This window comes from Lasioglossum baleicum, chromosome 6, assembly GCF_051020765.1.
Source record: "Lasioglossum baleicum chromosome 6, iyLasBale1, whole genome shotgun sequence".
NCBI lineage: Eukaryota > Metazoa > Arthropoda > Insecta > Hymenoptera > Halictidae > Lasioglossum > Lasioglossum baleicum.
Window position 1 is genome coordinate 9,708,821 of NC_134934.1, and position 11,244 is coordinate 9,720,064.

Sequence of the window (11,244 nt, forward strand, 5' to 3'; positions counted from 1 at the left end):
ACGAGAACCCGCTGTCATTCTCTTTCTGCCCCTCTCTCGTGCTCCCTAGCTCACTCTTACTCTCCCTCTTGACAGATCCGCGGCTCCCTTCCTCCAATATTTCGTTTTTCGGTAGCCTCATTCACGGTACACCTCTTTTCCTCGGCGCGTCCACGTTTTCGTCGGATAGGCAACGATCCACGAAAGCTTAAGGATGTTCTGGAGGTACAATGGGAGATAAAAGTACAATAAATTCGAAATCCATCAATATATCGGCAATGAAAGCCATTCATCAGTATATTTTGCATACTTTTGTATACTTTTTCTTACACTGTTGTCGCGTTTCCATGCTAGTGAGATGACGTTGGAAACGCGATTGATATTTCTAGGTGTAATGTTTATACTGTAGAAATATTGATTAAGTTGATTTAATTTTTTAATTACTTCTGTACAATGCTCAAGGTTTATCAGAGCCTGATAGACTTACAGAATAAATAGAACGTAATAATTTTAAAGTTAGCTTAGTTCTTCGAGGAAAAAACGTCGAAAAAATCGGTTTTTATTTTTTTTTTACAACAGCGCAACAAACCAAAAAATCTGAAAAAATTCATGAACGATACTTATAACAATATACCGCTACTTTAAAAATATAAATGTTGTCACTCTAGAACTTCCATGTGAAATCTGCATTTTTTCGATTTTTCTGAGGTTTTTTTACAAGCAGGATTTTCATTTTAAAAATCTGAAACTTATCGCAAAGTAAGTATTTGGGTTCTTGACATGTGTCAGATTTTTCTCAGAATTTCGGAACGTCATTAACTAGGGAAAATAGGCCAGAAACCGATTTTTCGATTTTACCCCATAACTACCCTCCAGATCGAGATACAAGGTTGAAATTTTGCACAGTATGTTTTTTCTTATCCGGCTATACCCAAGACGTTTTGTAACAGTTTATAATTTTTTGCTCTGTAACCGTTCAGTGAATCCTAATATTTGAACATAATTAATTACATAATAAAAAGTAAAATAAAAAGAAACTGGAGTTTCTAGTTGCGTTTTTTCAAGAGGTTGAAATGGGGTTTGAAGTAGGGCTGTAACTTTCCTTCAATATCAGATATCAGTAGCTCTTCAATATTAAATTCAGTATTTTTCAAGACTTTTCTTCGTATTGCAAATTACAGTTGTAAATAAACAAATACCTCAACGTGGAATATAAACTTGATACAGATATTTATCCGCGTACTTTCTAGTTTGAATTTATCAGCTCGCGCACCTTTTTAAACGAAAAATATATGTTACGTGGCACGAAACAAAAATTGAAAGGTGGTCGAGGGTAATTACATGCAAAAATGTTGAAGCAGCGGAATAAAAATCAAATATGACGTACTCGTATAAATCTTGTACAATAAACAGTGCTCTCTTGCATCAAAATGTCAGACTGATACAAAAAACTCGAGTTCTAGAATTCTCTAATCTAATTAATCCTTGTAACCTTAATCCTAATCTGTTGAATAATTACTGAACATTGAGCAACCGCTAACTAAGTAGCAATCAAATAGCAAGCATGTAAAAAATATGCGAATTAAGTAACAAAGATACGAAGAACAATAGTGCTTGCGAAACTAAACCTACCGAGCCTTAAAAAAAAGTAACTGGGTACACACGTTCCCTTATAAAAATGACAAGATTGATTTTGTTTAGACTTTGTGCGTCTACTATTATCAATTCTTATAAAATCATTTTTAATATTTCAATAATTGTAAAATAATCGATCTGGAACCGGTCATTTCGACTGGTGCTGGTAGGTTTGGATGTTAAACAAAGTGAATAAATGTGAATTTCATCGCTGCGAAATCAATTCGCAGAATGAGAGTCATCATTTCTACCAATAACAGTCACAATGAATATCTATTGTTTTTCCCGGCAATAATGTCTTAAGTCTTAAGGCATTATAACGTCCTTAAGGACGCCATTGCTCGTAAATCTACTTGTTCGGTCATCAGCAACGAACGCGGAATTTGGAGTTTCTCTGACAACGGGTGATCCTGTTTTAAGCTAACATAACGCTCTGAAAAACCAATTCGTTGCCAACAGCTGGCTCGTGGTGGTGTTGGTATCGTTTCGAAGCTGACAACGGAGCCCAATCGGCTGCACAGTAAATGGGAACGCCAGAGTGAAACGGCGATCTAGCGATCTAGCGATCTACATCGGCCGACTAGAACAGCGTTTCCCAACCTACGTCATGCACACCTTTTCAACAACAGTCCTTTCGACGCTGAACATGATCTCTTACTGTTGAATTTTCGCGCATATTCGCTAATGCTTTACTTTTGATAAATGTCACTAAACTAAAGAGGGCGCTGTAGTATATTTCCAGTTCCGACTACGTGTGTAAGGTATGGAAAGTTAAGAGTGATGTAATATTACTAATTAATACAGAGTAGGAGTATATACACAGGATTCATATCTTCAAGGTCATACAAGGTCACGAAGAAACAACGTATTGAATTTTTTTTTAAATGAATATCTTTATTCATGAAAATGTAAGTACTTTTCTATGTACAGAAGCTGGAAGTATCAGACCTTTAATTATCTATCAACAACGCGACGACGTAATGTCGCGCGATAAAAAAGACATAGAAAGTCGATCAGAGATTTATGCGTAACAGTTGCTCACCGTGAAAATATTCTCACGAATGCAGAAGGAATAGTATCGGTCATTAATATTAATATATTATTTGAACGACCGTAGAAGGTCGTGAAGCACATTCATCGTTTCAATACTGACCGGATGTAGGGAATTACGTAGAAGTAGATTTAAATTAAACACCATGGTATTAAACACCTGTTGCATTGCTCATTTCGTGAAAAAAAATATATAATTTTTGTTGTGTTGCAGGCAAATGCGAATTTGAGGGGGTAATATTATTTATTCTTATATAGAATTTAGTATTGTTTTAAAATATCATTAAATTCATATGAAAATTTATGTATCTAATATTATTTGAGGGGGTAATATTATTTATTTTCATATAGAATTTAGTATTTCTCATTATATCGTATAATAAAATTTTTCGATTGTAATTGATATCATCGGACTGTATGAAGGAATTTCATCGGAATTTACTAAAATACCGAAAAGAAAGTTGAATAATAACACAAAATAAAAATTAACCCTTCACGATGAACAAACTCAAGATAACTTTTATATCTCAATAAAAAATCGAAAAAGACAAAAAATTATTACATTGTACTCTTGAAACTATAGAATTTTCGTTTCAACCATTTTTTCATGTACCAAATAGTTTATACATGTAATGTATTATATGTATGTTCTCTCTCTCCAAACTTCCTAAATCAAACAGAATATAAGTACAGTTGGTAATTACTAAATAAACGAGTTCTTAAATTCAATTGTGCGTAGCGAATTCCGCACTGGTTTCAACTTGAACTATGAGCAGTTGCAGTCTCGTTATTTATGAAGAAAGTATTAGCAAGTGCGTAGCCCATTCGCGCGAATTTAGAGGCGTTCAATTGGTGAAATGACTAACGATAACTATACTTACGCTGCAATGGCGGACACGCATTTAATGTATGACCGAGAGAATGGCAATGAAAGTGGAGCACGTCGTCTGTAACAGGAACATTTTCCACTTCGTAGGATTCCAGATTGTAGAACCTACACCGTGGTCGATGGGCAGCTTTGAAAATTTTAGATAAATTATTATTAAATAATAGATATATTAATACATACAATTAGAAAAACTATTATTTAGATTAATTATATAGTAAATATGTTTCTTCTATCGATCGTATTTGCTGATAATAAATTTTTAAATGTTTTCAGCGCAACACGGTTCGATCGTTTATTACGAATTATAAAGCAACTTTGCTAATTGTCAAACAAAATCAACGGTTGGATCCTAGTTTGGATCTTTTTCAAGATTTATTTGAATTTTCAAGATTTTATTTGAAGAAATATTTCTTACATTCAATATTTCTGTTTTTTCAAAATTACCATGACATATTTAATTTACAGACGCGATTCAAATAAATCTTGAAAAAGATCCAAACTAGGATCGAAACGTTGATTTTGTTTGACAGTTAGCAAAGTTGCTTTATAATTCGTAATAAACGATCGAACCGTTGCGCCGAAAACATTTAAAAATTAGTGTATAGTTATTTGAATTAAGAAAAAATTAGCCTGCAGTTTTGCTGAACGCATTTTTGCCATTTCCAAACATCAAATACCTCTTGAAAGAGTAGTAACAATTCAGTATAGCTGTCGTTTTGTTTAAAAAATGAATGATTCCGATGTAAACACGTCAATTTATACAAATGACTCTAATAATTTGATCATCCACATATACCAACGAAAATTCGGTACGACTGCGGATCTTTATGCAAAATAAAAATTGTCTGCATCGATTGCAAGAAGTAGAAACCGAATTGAATGTTATTTCTTCTCTTAATGACTTTAATAGAGGAGAAATCATATATTGACGTCTTCTATTTTCTAAATTCTCCAACAATTTTCAATTTCATCCACTCAATTTAATTACTTAATGTAGGACAGACTGTGTTCTGAGGTTTAATCTCCACTATATCCGTTCAACCTACTCTCTGTTGTACTGCCTATTCAAAAATGCATTCTTCCGACGCTGTTTGAAAAGATTTCTGCAGTAGTAGGCCGCGTATTTACGATCTACGGTAGTGCTCCACTTATATTTTTCTTGCAAGTTTACGCATTTTTAAATAACGTCTTTCCAGATCGTCGGTTGTGACGAGGTCAGCCTATAAAGTATAACCACCTTGTGCTATTGACTTAAATATTTCAGATTTCTAACCCTTTACCTCACTGTTTCCCTCAGAATGGCACTCACAAAAATTGTTCTATTTATTCATAATTCGTATGCATTGTTGGTCTTTATTTACTCTAGACGTGGCTGGAAAAAGTAGCAGTTAATTACCAATTTGTTTTTATAGAAGGGAACTGAGGAGGCCGCATGGTAGTGGGGGAACCGGAACACTGATGGTGGGACTGGTGAAACGACAGCGGGGAAGAAGTTGCTCGGGCCTGACTATAGGTATGTATAACTTAATTGCATATTTATATTGTTAATAAGAAATATCGATAAAACGCGGTATTATACAGAGATATAACGTTTAAAGTTTAAATTCGTCCGGGAACGCGGAGAAAAAGTTTACTCTTGGCGGTCGAGACTTAGAAAAATTTCGCTCGAGCTCCCTCGCGCGCCGAACCGACGCGACGCGCCTCGGCACTTTGAACATCTCGCTCGAGCGGTCGCCTAAGTGATACGCCCGAACATTATTTCTCAATAACTCGAGAAATACGCGTCGCAGAGCTCTGAAACTCGAGAAATATTGATAAAACGCGGTATTATACAGGAATATAACGTTTAAAGTCGTCCGGGATCGCGGGGAAAACAAACTTTTGTTTTGTTTTTGTACAGAACAAACTTTTTACGATAACGAATAATTTTGTTATCGATATTCCAATTAAATATTCGAACAAATGATGATGAATTATTCGATTAAATACAGATAATACCTTGTTGCAAATAATGAGTAATTACTAGACAGCGGATTATATGCATTTATGGCAAAAATGAGTAGGTGTGATTTGAAACATTAAAGACATTAGACAGGTAGAAAATTGTTATTTTGCATAAAGATCCGCTGCCTAGTAATTACTCTACAAATAAAATATTCGACTAAAAAGAATTCATTCGAATAATTTTGAATAATGCCCAATTCTGCCGAAGAAAGTATTTCAAATTTTAATTATAATAAGTCAGCCGGTACGAAAATATAAGACGTGATCGTGTAATTATCGATGTTCCCGGAAGAATGGAGCAATTAATTAGCCAGATCGTTGATCGTTTCAAAGGCAACACGTTCAGAATATAATACCGTGACCAAAGCAGTACCCATCCTCTATAATTGGCAATTGCACGAAAGTCAGTGCTCCGTTGCTCGATATGCTCGCAAGTATTAAAAAGTGAAAGCAATCTTTTAGCACTAGTGGTACCGAACAGTTAACGTATTACCTACATATATTACCCCATACACGTTACAGCGGTAATTCAGATTGACGATTCGGTTAATTCTTACTAGTCCACGTACAAATAAAAAATTTTAATAATTCCTCGCAAAAACGTGTTCTCCATCGAAACCTGGGAACCCGGAACGGAACATTCCTATTACTTTTAGTCTTAATTTCATGTACGTACTACTATTACTTCATGTTTTATATCTCATTAAATCTTAAATAAATCTTCAATAATATATAATTATATAAATCTAGGCATTTGACCGCTCTATATGGAATGTGTAAGCTTGCACATTGTTGGAAAGAAATTCTATAGACAATTACTTGTATGTACAATGTACAGGAGTTTATACATATTCGCATAGAGCACGGTGTAAATTTTCTTTTTCCTCTAACGAAATTATTGCAGGCAAAGAAGTTGTAATGATTGATGACACGTCTGTTTGACGTGTAGAAAACGTTCAGGAAACGTTCGTAGGACATTCGGAAGGTCTTTAAGACGTCCCTAAGAAATCTTAAAGGTCCATGCATAAATGTTAATTAAATTAAAAGCAGGAATGAGTAAAAATAGATCTCGACAAAAACGAGTTTAAAGTTAAACCAATAAAAAATAGATTTATCGGTAAACCGCATGTGGAATTGACATAAAAAGTGTAATGAAAATAACAATTGCGATTAAAATCACAATAAAAATAATAGAAATTAAAATTACAGTAAAAATTGAAATTGAAATTGAAGCAAAAACACTAACTCGAACAAATAGTACCAATGCTAATGCTACTAGATTATGAGTATAACAACCACACTGTTTATGGTCTTGAAGACGTCTTTTTAAAATGGATGTCTTTAAACAGTATGGTAGAAGGGGTTAAAATCGAAATTTGCTATAAGCTCGAGACCCAACGTGCCAATCGGAGAAGACAGTTCTGCATGCTCGCCATTACATCGCACAGATCGGATTTGCATGGCGGCCGTGTTATCGTAATACGCCGGTGAAATGCAGCATGCTTTTCGCTGAGAAAAATCTCGTCCCCTCGGTCCGTTGTGCACTATGGGAGACGCATTTCTTCGTTCACCGAACGCGTCAAGAATTCACGCAGCAACGGAGAGTAGAAATAGTTGGCAAGTGGTCGGTCAGCGTCCACGGAACTGGTACAGAATGTCGTGGGCGAGATGTCACGAGGCCATGACAATGGCCGTTCGGTAAAATACCTACCTACCCCCTCCCTCCCTCCCCCAACACCGCCACCCCCGCTATGTGTACAATTTGTTGCGATTCGAAATGTTTCGCAACTTCGGTAATCTTCAATAACTTTTCATAATCAGTATTTAGTAAAATTACAATTTTAAGTAAAAACAAATTATCTTTTACCTTAGCCAGAAGCAAATGATCATTTGATTGTTGTATTTATAAATTGTGAGTGATTTGACCGCATAGATGTTGATTATTGTTTATATAGTACAGTCGAAGAAAAATTAAAATAAGGAAGAAAACAGAAGAGTAAAAATTAAATTATTTAATAACTACCTCACAAATCTTGTTGAAACATCATTAATTGTATTTAGAATCTCGAAATTCACGAAAATTTCCAAAAGAGAGTTCCGAATTCCGCGATACAAACTGATTATTAATTCAGGAACTCTCGAATCTCGCGAAAGTAGGCAACACTGTCACAAAACTACAAAAGTGATAAAAATCTATACTTAAGTGACGCTTGAACATACTTACCAGATTTAAATGTTGTTAACAACTTTGTGGGGATATGTTTCTCGTGCTGTTTATACAGACAATAAATCATTTCAAAACATTATCGAACTGCAACAGTGGCTGAAAGAAAATGTAATGACAAATGTATTCGATGATTTTTGATGAATTCTTTATAAATGTTTTCTAGCCTTTTCGAAATCTACGTCAGTCTCTTTATTCAACCTGATAGAAACAGTAATTTCATGAAAAAGTTTACCACATTGGGTGAAAATGGACCCGAGATTCGTTTTGAAGACGGTTGAAAAAATGTAGAAGAAATTTCAACAGAAAGATTTGTAAAAATATGTCAGCACTATAATACTAAACTGTTGAATATTAATCTTATTAAAAACTAGTTATACTTGTGCATTGCTACAATTATAATGCGCTATTTGTCTGAATATTGTGAATATGCTAAGTGTTCGGATACTTATAGACGACAGTGTAAATGAGAATTTGCAATCTATTTCTCTAGGAGAGTATACAGTTAGGAGTAAACCTGATCACACACACTTTAAATCAGAATAACTTTTTTATAAATGGATGAAAGTTTAGCAAATGACGTCTAAAAAATATGTTGAAGAAATGCATTTGATCGAAATTGTGAAAAACAATAGTAAAAATTGATTTTTACTACTTTTTTAGCTGGACCAATAACGAAAAAGATGTGTGTTGGTGAACTTGTATAAATTAATTGTATAGGCACCGAAAATTTCATTGAAATTGATTAATTGGTTTACGAGTTATAATCATAACAAATTGAATGTTTTCAAGATTTTGGCCACTTCGCCACTTTTGATTGATCATAACTCGTAAACCAATTAACCAATTTCAATGAAATTTTCGGAGCCTATCCAATTAATTTATGCAAGTTCACCAAACCCATCTTTTTCGTTATTGGCCCAGCTAAAAAAGTCGTAAAAATCGATTTTTACTATTGTTTTTCACAATTCCGACCAAATGCATTTATTCAACATACTTTTTAGACGTCATTTCCTAAACTAATTTATCTATCCTTACAGAGAAATTGAAATCGTTTGATCCATTCATAAAAAAGTTATTCTGATTTAAAATGTGTAATCAGTTTTGCTCCTAACTGTAGATACATATTTACAAGAATGGCAAGCGAAATGTTAATTAATGTTATAGTCCACAATATTTGCAACACATCCGACTATCTAGTTTAAATAATTCAACCTTTAAATAACAAACGATTTAATATTCACAGAGTTCTCAACATTTTCATATTTTGTACAGTATTCAACACTCGTGGCGATTGTATAGAGTCCCGTAATCCGAGAGTACGTTCATGTCAGGTCTGCGATTGAAACTATAAGAGCGTCGAACAAAGCGACGATAAAAATTGTTCAAAAATATCTCTGTTTGTAACATGTTTATATAGGGAAGCTGCGATACCACAGTTTCAGTCGTTTATGGTTTCACAGAAGATGAACCACCGGAACATGAGTGATTCTGAAGAAGAATTATCGTATTGTTATCTTCAAGTGAACATTGTGTGCACCCTATTGAAGCTAAACGATATCAATTTGGATTGTTTCAGCATTTATTTCGTCGCACAAGTTATCCACAATTAATCTTCTCACATTTGTCCCCACTCTATCTTCCCCTTCTACGACGCTATTCAAACTCCCGCTCCGGCTCGGTCACGTGACGCGTTTCGTCTCTCTCGTGCAGAGAGAGGGTAAGTTTTTCCCCTCAATTACTGCTCCCACCCCTCATCTGGCATATAAAACAGTTGGTAGTGGGAGTCGTGAAGCGACAGCGCGGAAGAAGTTGCTCGGACTACTCTTCACTTTGCAGGACTCAAAATTTTTTCCTTTCTCCTATAAATTATGATGTATTTGGTATATAATCCAGTAGATTTGAACCCGGGACGTCTGCAGATCGAAGTTCTGATCCTCTACGATCAATGGTTCAAGAGTTATGCTTGCTTAAAGTTAAGCAATCTCCAGTGTTTTTGACAGGTAAGGGCGCCGCCATATTGGTAGTGACGGTCGCGCGCCGTTTACCGAGCACAATAATTAATTTGTCGATTAGGTCGGAAGGGAGGCGGCAAGGACTGGCGGTTCTGCTCGGTAAGCGGCTCGCGATCGTCACTACAAACCAATATGGCGCCGCCCTTAACTGTCAAAAAGACTGCAGATTACTGAACTTTAAGCAAGCATAGCTCGTGAACCATTGATCCTGCAGGATCGAAACTTTGAACTGAAGCTTGGCGTGGGAAATTGTTACAAATTGAAAAGGTTCTAAAAACATTGTAACATTCTTTTCGCAACTGAATCTACCGCAAGTTTAAAACTTGTACGATTTTTCAAATGTTGTTTATATACAGAGCAATGAGGAATACGTCTGGTTGTGTAAAGTCTTCTTCATTTATAGTTCAGAATTCAGAAAGACCAAATGAAAGTTTATTATTTAGTAGCTATTAATTAGAGCGATTCTTATAAAACCCTTCTCCAGCACAATTATCATAAACGACAGTCGCCTAATAGTTCGCATACAATGTCTTAAATTCATTTTATTATTCTCTCTGCGGAATCTGTTGTATGTTCCCAAAACCTTATCGTTATCATTGGTCATCTGGTAAGCGTAGTTTCGCTCTCTGTTTTTTCCCTAAACGTTCATCGCAGCTCCGACATAAGCATACTCTGAGCCTTATAAAAAGTACGAGCTACGTATTAGCGATGTATGCAGTGAAGAGCAAAGTTCAACCAATGATATCATTTTCTCAGAAGCTCATTATTTACGCATTATTTACGTGTTTATTGAGACAGTATTAGGTAGAATTCTAGAAGCGTGCATTTGTAGATTTATTACAGCTTAAGAAACAATTCATATTTTCATTCCGTTTATTAAGTAGTTTATAATTTATTGTTAGGTTTCAACATAAATTCGTTCGAATACGAATATAAATATGTTCTAATTTTAACGATTTCGTTATATATGACATAGGTATTGCAATTAAATGTAAAAATTAAATGTAATTTTTTAAATAAACCTGATTATAGTCGGCGATTTTATTATTGCAATTCTCTAGTTTGTTAAGTAACGATAAGCTCGAATAAATGTAGAATCAAACACCTCTCGAGATTTAGCGACACTGTCTTAATAAACACATGGATAATAATATTATAAAGAAAATGGTTTCATTGGTTCAGTTCCGCCGCGGCCGTTTCTAGTACAGGCCGGAACATGTGATGTGGCAACACCGCACACAGACAGAACATCAGTCCGTTCAGCTGATCCGATCAAGCTGCTGGCGTATCGTTTATTCATGAGAAAAGCGACACACAACTCAAAATATATTTCTAAAAGAAGTATAATAATAAATATATAAATTGTGGTGTACTTTTTTTTTTATAACTAGACTGCGAAATAAAAAATGTTTGCATTGATTGCAGGACACAGGAGCCAAATAAAAATT